Raw genomic sequence first — 14,753 nt, 5'->3', positions numbered from 1 at the left:
GCTATCATGTGAGTGAGTCAGTAATGGAGAAGCCACTATTATTACAGTATGTCTCATTGAGCACTGTCTATCTTGTAGCAAAGTAGTCTGTACCTGTTGTTCAGTATGCGAGTCCATGGGGAGCTGGTTTACTTGGTTAGAAATGTCACCTCAGTAAACTAGCACCTGTAAAATGCAAATGCCACTTTGCTTTGAAGGGCAGCAGTACCTGTGTTATATCAGATAGTCATATAGTTAAAATAGTTAATTATGGCCTGTTATGTTAGGATTTCCTTATATAATATTAGCAGAGTTCTGTTGGAAACAAGTCTCAGTACAGCATGAGTAATGACTTGTAGCTAACGTATGAATCCTGAGACAAGAGGGGGCTGGAATTTACTGGAAAAAAATAGCAAAGGAACAAATGGATTGGGAGCAAATAACTAGGGAGTGAAAGGTTGTACACTTTACCCTAGGATGAGACCAAATGAAGTTTGAACTGCAAGATAGAGACTTGCTTTCCCTACCAGTGATTGACCACAAGTTTAGGCAAAGAGAAAGGGATAGTGAGTGCTAAGTGAAAGACAAGCACTGGTAGAATGTTTAGTTGAGGCTAGAACTGAAGCTTCTGTTAAAAAAAGAGATAATTAGTGGGTCAAATAAATATTACATGATAGCTATAAGAATCAATCGGAAGAGGTTAGAAAAGAAAAGACTAGGAGAAAAATTTGAAAGGCAATTTGCAAAAAAATAATGGGATGATATCTTTATGGTTCATAAGTATATAACAAAGTTTAGAAGGCTTAGGGTTTTTGCACTGAAGTGTTTGCATAAGTGAAATGCTTCAGGTGAAGCTAACATTGGGTAAGACGGTGATTCAGGTCGTAGCCTGCTATAGGTCCCCAACCATGTCCCAAGACTCACATTCCACGTTCCTAAGCACCCTGGAGAATATTAGGGTCCAACCTAACACTCTCATACTGGGCGACTTCAACTACCCCTCCATTAACTGGGAAAACTTCTCATGTACCAATACACTTGCCCAACGTTTCCTGGAATTAATTAATTCCAATGCCCTGGACCAGCTGAGACTTACCCCTACTAGAGGTAGCATCATCCTTGACTTGGTCTTTACTAACATGGGTGACCATTGCTCTACACCAATAGTCAACTTCTCCCTGGTTAGATCCAACCACAAACTAATCACCTTGGAAATCCACATCTCTCCCACCCCACCCCTGCAAAGATAACCACCATGAAAAACTTCTCCAAAGCTAACTTTGGGCTCCTAAAAACAGAGGTGGCTAACTTCACAGCACCCATGCAAATGCAGAATATCTGCATGACTGCCAAATCATACACCAATGCACTGTACACACATACACAAATGCATGGATGTCGCCATACCCAATAGAACCAAGACGCTGTCCTCCAAAAAAAAGGAAGCCAGTCTGGTGATCCCCTCCCATAAACAAACTCTACAACAGAAGGAGGAAACTGATGCGGAAAAAGGTGAAGTCCCAAGACTGGAAAAACTCCCTTATCAGCCTCTACAAAAAGTTGAGATCCCTCATCAAATTCTCTAAAGCTAGCTATAAAAACAGAATTGCAGCAGATAATAGTCAACCACAAGGCCTTCTATATTTAAGTAAAGAATCTCATTTGCTTTGAGCTGCTGCACAATGGTACCTCCTATACTGAGCCAACATTTATTGCCAATATACTGGCTGACAGATTCAGTGCCAACTTTACCCTTCTCTTCCCCCCAAAGTACCAGTCGATTTCCAGGCACCCATTATTACTGCTGCACAGGTTAAAACAGCACTGTTCAAGGCCAAGAATACATCTTCTATGGGACCTGACAATATCCCTGGCTGTGTTCTGCATGAACTACGGAGTGAACTGGCGCCTCACCTGTATGCCCTGTTCAGTCACAGCCTCACCTCAGGCTTTGTCCCTACCGAATGGCACACTGTTACAGTCATCCCTGTCTACAAAGGAGGAGCGACTACAAACCCTGGGAACTATCACTCCATTAAGCTGATGAGTCTGATATGCAAAGCTGTGGAACCCATCATCATGGACCCAATAAACAAGGATGTCCTTCATGGATGCATCTGCAGTCATAACAAGTGGATTGTCCTGTCGTCAGGCAGCCCTGCAGTCGGCCGGATTCCAAAGTCCGGGTCGGCCCGGCTGATGTCGCACTCCACCCGACGTCATCTCTGTTGGTCTGGTATAAAAGCATCAGCCGACGCCATTTTCCTCAGTCTTTCTTGCAGCGTACCGAAGCAGAAGCTGTTCGCAAGTGCCGGTCGGTCGGATCCAGAGATTACTTCTACCAAATACTACTTCGAAGACTTCTAAAGCTAAGTACCCCGTTGGGGACTCTTTCTTGCCTCAGCCGATGTCAGAAAAGTTAACAATTGTTTAACCTGTGGGAAACAAATACCTCATAAAGATTTCCACTCTTACTGTCTGCCTTGTTTAGGCCCAGCCCACGACGTAGCAGCCTGTTCGCCTGTGCCTCTTTCAACCGACGAACGCTTAGGTGTCGGTCGGAGTTTGCAGAACAGTTTTTCGGTTCTGATTTTGCGTACATTATGCCGCCGGATCCTCCGACTACCCCCAAAAGCGAAGATAAAGACCGACACTTTCGCGGTCCGTGGTTTCGGCCGAAACCACGGTAAAGAAACCGCGAAGTGTCTCGGTTTCGGCCGAAACCGAGAAAACTGCTCAAAGTACAGCTGAACCTATTCTTACAACTGAGGCCCTGCTACAACTCTTGAATCGACCTCAGAAATTTTACCCACTACGGTGGTTGACTTATCAGACACCATCCCCTTGGATGTCTCTACCCCAGCACGTGGTGCTGCTAGGCCTCCAGCTGCCATGTCCATTAAGGCCTTAGCCAGGGCTAAAGCAGCCAAGACTACTAAAACAGTGCCTGTTAAACCCCCACATCCAGGCCCTCTTCTAGTTCTCATATGCTTTCTTTGGCAGAAGATTTAATTTCTTTAATTAGAGGATCTCAATCTCATCCAGACAGGGCCTCTCAGCCCCCAGAGAAGAGACCTAGGGCAGAGCCCCTGAGCCAGTGTCTTCTGATGATTCTGCTGATGAATCAGCCATAACTGACCGGCCTGAGGCTCCCTTCTCCAGTTTTGAAGATTCTGATGCTGAAGAATCCATTCCAGCTGCTTCCGCACCAGAAGAATTCTCCTTTGGGAAACCTTGCATGCCATAGAACAGTTCCAATGGCAGCAACAGGATTTTTCAGACTCCAGAAAGACTTAGGACCTTTCTGCACCTCCCACAGCACAGGCCCTTAGCTATACCTCCTGTTCTCTCTGTGGTGGATGATGCTTTCAATGATGTTTGCTCCGCTCCAGATTCTTTACCCCAGCCCCTGCCAAACCAGACAGATTTTACAGGGTGCCAGATACTCATCACCACCTTTACAAGGCCCCACTTGCAGACCCAGAAACTATATCCCAGGGTCCCAAGGCAGTAGCACCACAGCTAAAACCCTATTCCTTCTGAAAGGGAAGCAAGGTCACTAGACAGATGGGGTAAAAAGGTCTACACTTCAGCTACTCTCTCAGCTAGAGCTTTAAACTGTCAGTTTCACATGATACAATACCAAGAGTTTATGCTTGATCAGTTAACTAAAAAACTAACCACTGATGAATCTCTTGATAAGAAATATGTAATAGAGATGGTAAATAACATACAACAGGTTAGCAACCATTCCTTAAAATGTGGCTATGATGCACTGGAGGCTTCATTTAGATCAGCCATGACAGGCACAGTGATAAGAAGGCATGCATGGCTAAAGGAACAAGCTTTACCGGATCATGTTAAAGCTAAGTTGCTAGATGCTCCTATGGACAAGACAAGTTTGTTTGGTACACCTGCCCAGCAGGTTATGAAGAAAATGGAAGAAAAGGCAAAATCTGTTCAAACTGTTAAAGATTTCTTGCAGGTTCAACCCCCAAGGTTTAGCAGGAACTGGCCTGCCAAAAATTGGTCCTTTCCTGACTCCACAAAATTTCAAAGGGTCAGGAATAGACGTTCCAGAGGCAGAAACCAATCCAGAGGAGGTGCCTACAGAGGACGACAGTGGCAAGGTAACAACAGAGGCACAGACACAGCCACTGCCACTACATCAGCACAACCACAGTGACTTAATCCTAAATCCGCCTACCAGGGAACAAATAGCAGCTCCTCTAGGCGGAAAGTTAACCTTATTTTCAAAGAACTGGCACTACATAACAAAAGACAAGTGGATTTTACAAACCATAGATCAAGGTTACCGGTTTCACTTCCACACTTTACCAGTCAAGAGAGGAATGCCAAATCTACCTCCAAAACAAAAAAGAGAGGCTCTACGCCAGATAATGGAGTTAGCAAACATGAGAGCTGTGGAAAGAGTGCCAACAGCAGAACAAGGAAAGGGTTCTACTCCAGACTATTCCTAGTTCCAAGAAAGGAAAAAAGTTGGAGACCAATTCTCGACCTGTCCACCTTAAATACATACATCATTGTCCCAAAATTCAAAATGCTGACCCTACAGCAACTTCTTCCCATGCTGGGCAAGGAGTCTTGGCTGGTAACTCTAGATCTCAAGGAGGCATACCTGCACGTCCCCATTCGACCAATCTGCAGAAGATACCTCAGATTTCTTGCAGGATCAGAGCACTATCAATTCTCAGCATTGCCCTTTGGCTTATCTACTGCGCCCAGAGTATTCACAAAATGCCTGGCATCAGTAATCGCCCATTGCAGACTACAGGAATTCAAATTTACCCATACCTGGACGACTGCCTGCTACAAAGGGACAACAAAAGCAAGCTGACAACAGATTTACAAAGGGTCATTTACTTGCTACAAGGACTGGGTTACACAGTCAATTTACAAAAGTCAAGGCTGATACCATCCCAAACAAGGACATTCTTGGCTGAATTGGACACAGTACAACAAATGGCATTCCTGACTACAGAAAAACAAAAATAACTTCCTCTTTACTTCTTGGCACTAACAAAACTGAACAAGTTAACAGCAAGAAAAGTTCTGCAGGCCTTGGGCTTCATGGCATCATGCATAATCTTGGTCCCATTTGCCAGACTACATATGAGGAAACTACAGTGGTACCTAAAGAATTTATGGTCCCAACACAGACACAGTCTAGAAACAGAAATCCCACTAATTCCATGCTTAAAACAGGAGTTCCTATGGTGGGCTCAGGCATGCCAGTCAAACCCAGGCCTACCCTTTCGCAGATGTCAACCAAGCCAGACCATCACAACAGACGCTTCAGACCTAGGATGAGGGGCCCACATGCTGGACAAATGCGTGCAAGGATTGTGGACACAGGATCAACTTCACCTGCACATCAATCTAAAAGAAATGCTGGCAGTAAAACTGGCAATCCAAAAGTTCAAACCATTTCTCAAAGAGGGCCAGTTGATGATAAGGACAGACAACACCACAGTCATGTGGTACATCAACAAACAGGGAGGCACTCATTCATACCCCCTATGCAGAATGACCTTGGAGCTGTGGACCCTGGCACTCAGCTACAACATTCAGTTACAGGCAATATTTGTACCGGGAAAGACAATACCCTAGCAGACATATTAAGCAGAACCACTGGATGCCCACGAATGGAAGCTGCACGGACATCTTCAAGACCATCTCAAAGAAATGGGGAATGCCACAGATAGACCTATTCGCATCACCTCTCAATCACCAGCTCAAAAATTCTGCACAAGGACATTCCACCCACTAGCATGGAAAGTGGACTCACTCTCCTTCAACTGGAAAGGCCTAACAGCATATGCATTCCCACCTCTTCCTTTGATACACAAGGTACTACTAAAAATCAAGGAAGAACGTCCAAGGATAATCCTGATAGCTCCAAACTGGCCAAGACAACACTGGTACCCACTACTGAAGAGCATGTCTCGAACAATATGTGGCCAATACCCTGATGCCTTTGATGTTAACTCAGAACAACTACAGCATCATACATCCAAACCTAAAACGCTGCAACTGACTGCATGGAACATCACATAGCAGCAGCTAATCCAGAACTTTCCCAAAGAGTTAAAGACATTATTCTTGAAGCACGCAGACCTTCAACAAGAAGGAACTATGCTGGAAAATGGAAAAGGTTTGTCATTTGGAGTGCGGAAAGAGGAAAAGATGTGTCAAACATAGATATGCCTAACATTCTGGAGTATCTGGCGAACTTCTTCATTCAGGCCTGTCCTACTCCTCCATCAAGATACATGCATCAGCTATTTCAGCAGAATACAGCTTTGATCCACCTGTTTTTCGCACCCTTTGCTCAGGCAGTTCCTCAGAGGAATCAAGAATGTAAAACCTCCAAGGAAACCACCATTACCAGCTTGGGATTTAAACTTTGTGCTAGAAAAGTTGACACTATCACCCTTTGAACCAGCAGCAACAGCAGACCTACAACACCTGTCATGGAAAACTGCTTTCCTACTGGCAATTACTTCAGCAAGGAGGGTTTCAGAACTACAGGCCTTAATGGCAGTGCAACCCTTCCTAATCTTCCACCAAGATAGAGTGTCCATGAGGACTAATCCTACATTTATGCCCAAGGTGGTATCCAGAGTGTCTTTAAACCAGGCAATCCACCTACCTACCTTCTTTCCCAACCCACAAAACAGAGGGAAAGAATACTGCATACCTTGGATGTACATAGACAGCTACGCTACTACTTGGACAGAACAAAAATAGCAGAAAGACTGACCAACTTTTTGTAGCCTATGCAACAGGAAGGGAAGGAAAAGCTATTTCCAAACAGACAATCTCCAAATGGATAGGAAATTGCATACGATACTGTTACTCCTTCCATGGAAAACCAATTCCACAGAACATAAGACCTCATTCTACAAGGGCAACAGCCACTACCACAGCCTTCTTACGAGGAGTGGCAACCAAAGACATTATTGAGGCGGCTACTTGGACCTCCGTGCATACATTTGCCAAGCATTATAATTTGCCTCTATATTCCAGATCCCGAGCAGGGTTTGCCACTGCTGTACTGCAAGGGATCCTAAACACACCATAATCTACTTTTATCCTCCTCCCTAGTTGGCTATGGTATTCTACCCACTTGTTATGACTGCAGATGCATCCATGAAGGACATAGTACAGTTTTGTACCTACCATAAATGTAGATGTCCGAACTGGATAGCATCTGCAGTCAGGATTACCCTCCCTCCTTCCCTCTGTGGTACTCCTAGGGTGTTTACCCTCCTAATAGCTAGCTGTTGGGGGGGAGTCTTTTATGGTGTATTTGTTTGTATATATGTACATATATGCTTATTGTTGTGTTTACCTCTATCTATTTGGAAACATTGGCATCTATCCAAATTTTTAGCCTGCAAGAGGGCTACTGGCATCTGGGGCAAGAAACACTGAGGAAAATGGCGTCGGCTGATGCTTTTATACCCGAAGACCAACAGAGATGACGTCGGGTGGAGTGCGACATCAGCCGAAGCCGGACCCGGACTTTGGAATCCGGCCGACTGCAGGGCTGCCTGACGACAGGACAACCCACTTGTTATGACTGCAGATGCTATCCAGTTCGGATATCTACATTTATGGTAGGTACAAAACTGTACTATATAGAGACTTTCCAAATTCTGGATCCCACACAGTTTGGTTTTGTGAAGGGTAGATCATGCCTGCTTAACTTGATCAACTTCTGTGAGTCAGTCACCAGAGCTGTGGATGAAGGCAAGGTGGTTCATACAGCCTACCTCGATCTGGCCAAGGCCCTTGATACCATTCCCCATTCAGGAATCACAGAAAAACTCATTAAGCTAGGGATCAACCCTTATATCACTAGGTGGGTTGCAAACTGGCTCACAGGTAGAACCCACAGTGTGAAAGTAACTGACTCGAAGCCAGACTGCCGACCAGTCACGAGTAGAGTCCCACAGGGTTTGGTCCTGGGTCCTCTCCTATTTGGTATCTACTTCTCTGAAGTCCAGGCCAATACGAAGGGACTCTGGCTGACAAAATTTGCAGACGCTTGCACGTTGGGAGCCATTATTAACTCCCCAAATGATGTTGACAGACTACAGAAAGGCCTCCAACAACTGGTGTCAGAACCATGGTCTTAAGCTCAATGCCAAACAAATGTGTTGTCATACCATTTGGGAAAACCTGGTTCCCATGAATTACCACAGTGATGGTAGTCCACTGAACAGAGAAGGTATTATAAGAGATCTGGGAAGACAGGTTGACAGCAGAAAGTCCTTCTATGTGGCACATCTCATTACTAAGAGTTTTGCATCCAGGAAGAAAGAAGTCATTGTCTCCCTCTACTCTTCCCTCATTAGGCCAGTCATTGAATACAATGCCCCATTTGGCATGTACCTCACTAAACACCTGCAACAACTGTAGAGGCCGCAGTAGTACCTCACAAAGAGGATCCTAGGCCTTAAACATTTGTCCTATATGGACAGACTCAAAAAAAGTCCCAACTATTCTCTGTCTCATATTGCCTACTTAGTGGCGACCTCTGCTTGACTTACAAAGCCATGTCTAACCCAGCTCGGTTAGAAATGCTACATTTAAAGAATTCCCAATCCCTCCGCACCACACAGTTCAGAGACCTCAACCTCATTACCATAATCAACAGAACATGCTGGAGGGTCAGGTTCAGGTTCCTAACCTAGAGACTGCCCATGCTATGGAATCAGGATTGCCAGATTTCCAACCAGCCAGGTAGGGACAAAAAAAAAAAAAAAAAAAAGGTCTTTTACAGCAAGTGAAGACCAAAAAAAAAAGGTCTTTCCAAAAAAAAATAAAAAGGGGGGGGGGGGTCTTTAATGTGGAATAAAGTTCCACATTAAAGAACAGTAGCTGTGCACTAAACACGGAGCTTCTCGTGTTTAATGAATTGCAGTTCTGCATTCAACACAAGTAGCTCCGTGTTTAGCGATTTTTGATTGGCCCATATACCGGCATATGGGCCGGTCAAAAATCGCTAAACACGGAGCTTCTCGTGTTTAATGCGGAACTGCAACAGAAGTAGCTCCATGTTTAGCGATTTTTGATTAGCCCATATACCGGCATACGGGCCAATTAAAAATTGTTAAACACGGAGCTGCTTCTGTTTAATTCGGAACACAAGAAGCTCTGTGTTTAGCGATTTTTGATTGGCCCGTATGCCAGGTATACGGGCTAATCAAAAAAAAAAAAAACAAAGCGGAGGCTGGCCGGGATTTAAACTGGCAGGGCAGGACTCGGGATCAGGCTGCTGATCTCGGGACAGTCCTGCCCAAATAGAGACGTCTGGCAATCCTGTATGGAATAGACTTCCCATATATGTCAAGCAGAGCACCTCACTGGCCCTCTTCAAGAGAAATCTTGATGAGTGGATGGGAAATAGAAAATTCACCCCAGGGATCACTCCAGTGGCTTTACTCGACAGAGGCATTGGGAACTAAGGTCCGTTGGCACGATGACAGGGTAATCCTATGGGTTAGGCTTGTAAAGGCTGCAGGGCCATTAGCCTAGTACACACCAATGAACCTATAACTATATTTATGCTCTAAGCAGACTTCAGAGTTTTTCCTTAGGTAGGTAGCAAATACTGGATGTGTGATGGGAAAGAGGTAGGTAATTGAGAATGTGTTTTATGAATGTAATGAGTTGGCAGATTTTAAAAAGTCCCTCCAGAGTACATTGTCAGAAATGTTGTGGGAGCAATTGATGTAACTAAGGAAGTGATTCTTTTAAGCTGGAAAGGAACAGCATTTGCAGTAACAACACCTTGCAGCCATTTTATAATACTAATGCAGATTAAGCAATTTATCAGTTATTCAGTATTGTATAGCAGAAGTTTGAGTGAAAAAAAGATCTGTGAGTCGGATTATAATGGAAATGTTATCAACAATTCTAAGTATATGGAAGAGAAAGCAATGGTTGCAAGACCAGATTTTAATTTAGAAACTTAAGGACTTGTCATTGTCTCTCACTTTAATGTTATTTAAAAGTATTAGTGAATTCCTATTTAATCAAAGCCACTACAGCCAAAGCCTGTCCAGCTGAATGCCACTGGTTGTGATCTGATCTGATCTGGGAGACCTCCTAGTATGCCACATACCTTGGCAGAGTATAGTCGTTGAATGCGTATAGGGTAAGCACATTGGAGCGAGTGCCACGTGAAAGGATGCCCTGCTCCCATGCCAGCATATAGGGCTGCCATATTACTGAATGTCAGCACGTTCCCAGCATTTGCAGAGATGACAACTCTCCCCCTGCTTTTATTTTTGTTGGCTATCCCCAAATATGTACATAACGGGTTACATATCTGTGTCTGCCACACTGTGCACAAAACTCATCACACTATGCAGTAAAGTAGGACTGTGTAGCCCTGTGCCAGGCCTGTCACCCTCACAGATGCAGCCCCTCCCTCTTTTGCATATTATCAGCTGTTGCCTTTATTCCGTGCCCTGAGCTTTGAAGTGAGCATCACACACACAGTACTTTAATGTTGTTTCTTGTGGGACAGCCTACAAATATTGTGACATTTTGATCCTTCAAAGGGTCATTGGGTGCCTACATAATAGAAGAGGTGTGCAGTTGTTAGAAGATTTGGCCAGATGCTGTCATCTGTGCAACTCACAAACATCCAAAAAATGCTTTGATAACAGGATTCCAGTAGAGAGAAGTATTAATTACAGATACTGTTTTTCAGAAGTCTCTACCCTTATTACCTTTCAGTAATACTCCTAAGTATTTCTGTCAGCTTAGTTTCCGCCCAACTATCGTCATGTTTCCACTGAGGCCATGTGCCTGCAATGTTAATATTGTATATGTTTGTTTTTTAACACCATTATTAAATAATCGCTTAAGGTATAGACAAACATACATTTATGTAAGAAACATACAGTGGTAGCATGTTTAAGGTTACAAACATTATACATCACATATATTCTTTAATACAGTTGTCATCAATCAAACATTACATAAATTGATCAGTTCTTACCTTACCTTAAACCTCACTTCTCTTAAACATTGCTCTGCGTGTATTGTCCCCACTTTTTCCATTTTTTTTTCTTTAGAAAAAGGTAGGAGCAAATTACAAAGATTCCACTTCCATTTTTTTATCTCTGTTACAGTATTCAAATGCAGTTGGTTTAGACTTTGATTTCCATGTTCTGTTAATTGATGTTTTTTTGCAGCCACAAGAATTAAACGTAACAAGGTCTTTTATGCCTGGGCAGTTCAGATTCTGTATTCCAGCTCAAAAAATAATTTCCATAGTCACACCCATTTGCTCATCCAATATTTTTGACAGAGTAGTCTGTAAGGAATTTTTAAAGTCTGCCAACTCATTACTCTCCCAAAACTTATGTTCCCAGTTGACTTTCTTCCCCAATCCCCATCACACTTCCAACATTTGACATCTACAAGAAGAAAAAACTCTTTGGAGTCTGCTTGGGGTTTAAAATATCTACGTAAACACTTCCAAGCAAAAATCGGAAATCTTCTAGACTTTTGTTGCATATTTGGGACAATACACGTCTTACCATTGTTTCCTTGTTACTTGATTATCCAAGCTCTCTTCCCAATTTTTTCTAACTTCCTTTGATTAATTCTTGTAGTTATCATGCATATTTATGTGTCCTACTAATCATCCATTTTTAACAGCAGCTTCTTTTCTTGCATGCAGTCCTAATGACTTCTTGGCATTTTCCCACTCTGTTAACTTTCCCAGTCTAGTTATTTGATCCCAGTACCTTGGTTCCTTTGCCGGTTTTCTCCAGTAAATTCCAACCTCCTCTTGCCCATTCCTTTACCCTTAATTGCAGTTATCCCTATTGGCAGAATCTCCTTCCAACATTCTCATGTTGGCTTAGTTCTTAAAGTATTTTCTGCTACTTTATGACTATAATATCTCCTTTTTTAATTTCTGCAAGTCATTTGGGAGTGGACCCCACTCCTAAGTCAAAGTAGTATTAAAGTTCATGAAGTTAGTATTGTTTCAATCTTTGATGCCAGCAAAAAAGTGCTCTTCACAGCACCCACAATGTGCCCAGTAATGACTCCATCTGCAATTCATATGGGGTTACATGTATTAGTAACATATCCAAGTATGATTGTAGATTCTTTTTTACAAGTCCTGTTGCTCCTGCTACTATTGGAACTCTCTGGGTATCTTTCTTCCACATTGCTCTCGTTTCTGCCTGCAGATCCTGATATTTTATGACTTTGTGTCTGTCTGTACACAAGACACTGTAGTGACTGGGCGTGGCAATTTCAATGATCAATGCTACTGTTGTCTTCTTTTCGTGGACCACTGTATCCAGTTTTCTGGCATTTGTTTTGTGAACTGTTGTAATGGGCGATCTATGATATTTTGTGGCTCATGTTTCCAGTGTTTTTCAAGCACTTCAGTACCATAATATTTGCACAGTCCCCAGTGCATTAGTCTTGCACCATTATTTTGCCTTTCAGTATACAGTCCCTCTGCCATTAGTATGTCACAATCAGCAACGAGGTGTACAACTGTTTTCCAGTTCGGTTTTACAAAACTTAAATTTGTCTGTTTCTCCCACATGTTCATTGGACTTTGTAAGCCAGCGTGTACGTAGGCCACTGTCTTGGGCTGCCAATATTAATCTTTCATCTCTTGGTTTGAATTTGCCTCTCTTTAACCATTCCTGCATTTATTCCTTATCAACATGAGGTTCTTCTAGAGGTTTTCTATATTTGCAACTGTAATTATGGATTTTCCAAATTTCTTGCCTTCTCATCTGGTCCTTCACCTTATATTCTTTCGTTTGTTTTTTGGCACATTCAGTTGCTGCCTGATTTTTGTGTACTTCTGGTTTGATTTCCATTCCTGCTTGCCGCCGATATGCTTCTGCTAGATTAAGTGGAGAAGTCATCCTAGATTTTTTTCTCCTCATGTTTCAAAACTTTCACTACATTTGGGTCTTGTAAGGTCAGCAGATATGTGTGGAGTCCCACAATTGCAGATCTATATATATAATCAGTTTCAAGGAGGCTCATCCCTCCTTTGAATTGGGGAATATATAATCTTAGTATGCACTGATTTTTAAAAATCATTTGGTGAGCATGAAGCATCCTTCTTGTTTTCCTGTCTAATCTATCCAACACGTTTTGGGGCTAGTCAGTCACTCCAAAACTGCAAATTAGGACAGGAAGAGCAAATTGGTTTATAGCTTGGATTTTGTTCCTAGAGGTCAGCGCTATTTTCAGGATTAATTTAGTCTTAAAAAGTATTCCTTACTAAGTTTTATTTGCATTTGCTCATGTTTTATTCTTGATCCTTCATTAGTTCCCAAATATTTATATGATCCCTCTTGCTCAAGTTCTTTTACATCACATCCTTGTCCCAAACTGATGTTTTCCTGGTGCTGCAGTTTTCTTGCTTTAAAGGTTGCTTTTGCACATTTAGCAAGACCAAATGACATTCTTATATCATCTGAAAAAGTTTTGACAATTTGCAGTTGTACTTTCAGTTCCTCTTCTGATGAGCTGTACAGTTTTAAATCATCAACAAAGAGAAGATAAGAAGTCTTTACACTTTGTTGTTTTCTAGGAGCCAAATTATAGCCATGGCCTAAGTTGTTAAGTAGACAGCTTAATGGGTTAAGGACAAGGCAAATAGCAGTGGTGACAGTCACCCTGGAATATCCCCCTTTGAAATTTTACCCCTGGGATAATAATTTGTCCTTTATTATGGCTTAATTGCAAACTGGTCTGCCACTGTTTCATGGTCATTGTAATGTAGTCGATCAGTGTAGGGTGTATCTTATACATTTTAAGCACTCTTGTATCCATGAATGTGGGATACTATCAAATGCTTTTTTGTAGTCAATCCATGCCATACTTAGATTCTTCCCCTTTTTACAGTTCTCTACTATGACTTTATTTAACAACAGATGATCCTTTGTTCCGTACGACTTTCTGTTATTGCCCTTTTGTTCTACTGCCATAATTGAGTTTTCTTCTATATGACTAAACTCTGTCGGCATCAATTCCAATGTATAGTCTGTATGTCGTCGGAAGACAAGTTATTGGTCTATAATTTTTAGGGTACCTTGCAGGTTCACTCTTAAGTAGGAGCATTGTTTTTCCGGTTAGCCAGGTTGGTGTCTGTTCAGGGTGTGCATATAAACATTTCTTACTCATAGTTAAATCTTTGAGCAACGGTGTTTGGTACTACATCTGGGCCTGGGGTTTTCCAATTGGAGGCTTTTCTTAACTTTGTATCAATCTCTCTGGCTGTTACTTCATCCCATTTCATATCCTGTACCTTTAAACCTATTATTATTTCTTTTGCTTCTTCAGTCCATTTAGCATCTTTGTTATGTTCCACAGGATTTTCATAAGTACTTCTCTAAAATGTATCTACTTCTTCTTTTTTTTTGGTGTTCTTTCAATTCCTTTTACCTTGTTTCCCAGTTCTCTGTAAAACTTTTTTGGGCCATCAATACATTGCTTATTTTGTACTTTTCCTTTATATTGATCTGCGTATCTTCTAAGTTTTTCTGCCTGTGCTGAGATTTTTCGCTTGTTATTTGCGATAGTTCATGACAGATCCTGGTCTGTTCTAATACTGCACACTGCTTTTATTATGACAATCTTTCTTAGTATTTTTGTTGATCTGTTCTCTCTTCTGTATTCTTCTAACAGTGACACTTCTTGTCTTAATTGCTTTATAGTTTTTCTCTATTTGATACTTCCAT

General features: G+C 42.2%; 1 protein-coding gene across 1 annotated transcript in view; it reads left to right on the top strand.

The window, feature by feature from the left end:
* NIPSNAP1 (nipsnap homolog 1) overlaps positions 1–14,753 on the top strand; it is an 810,051-nt gene that overhangs the window by 592,280 nt on the left and 203,018 nt on the right. The window lies entirely within an intron of this gene.

Source organism: Protopterus annectens, chromosome 4.part0 (assembly GCF_019279795.1).
Source record: "Protopterus annectens isolate FY-2018-M chromosome 4.part0, PAN1.0, whole genome shotgun sequence".
Classification (NCBI taxonomy): domain Eukaryota; kingdom Metazoa; phylum Chordata; order Ceratodontiformes; family Protopteridae; genus Protopterus; species Protopterus annectens.
The sequence above is the reverse complement of the archived record's forward strand: the minus strand, read 5'-3'. Positions and strand labels throughout refer to the sequence as shown.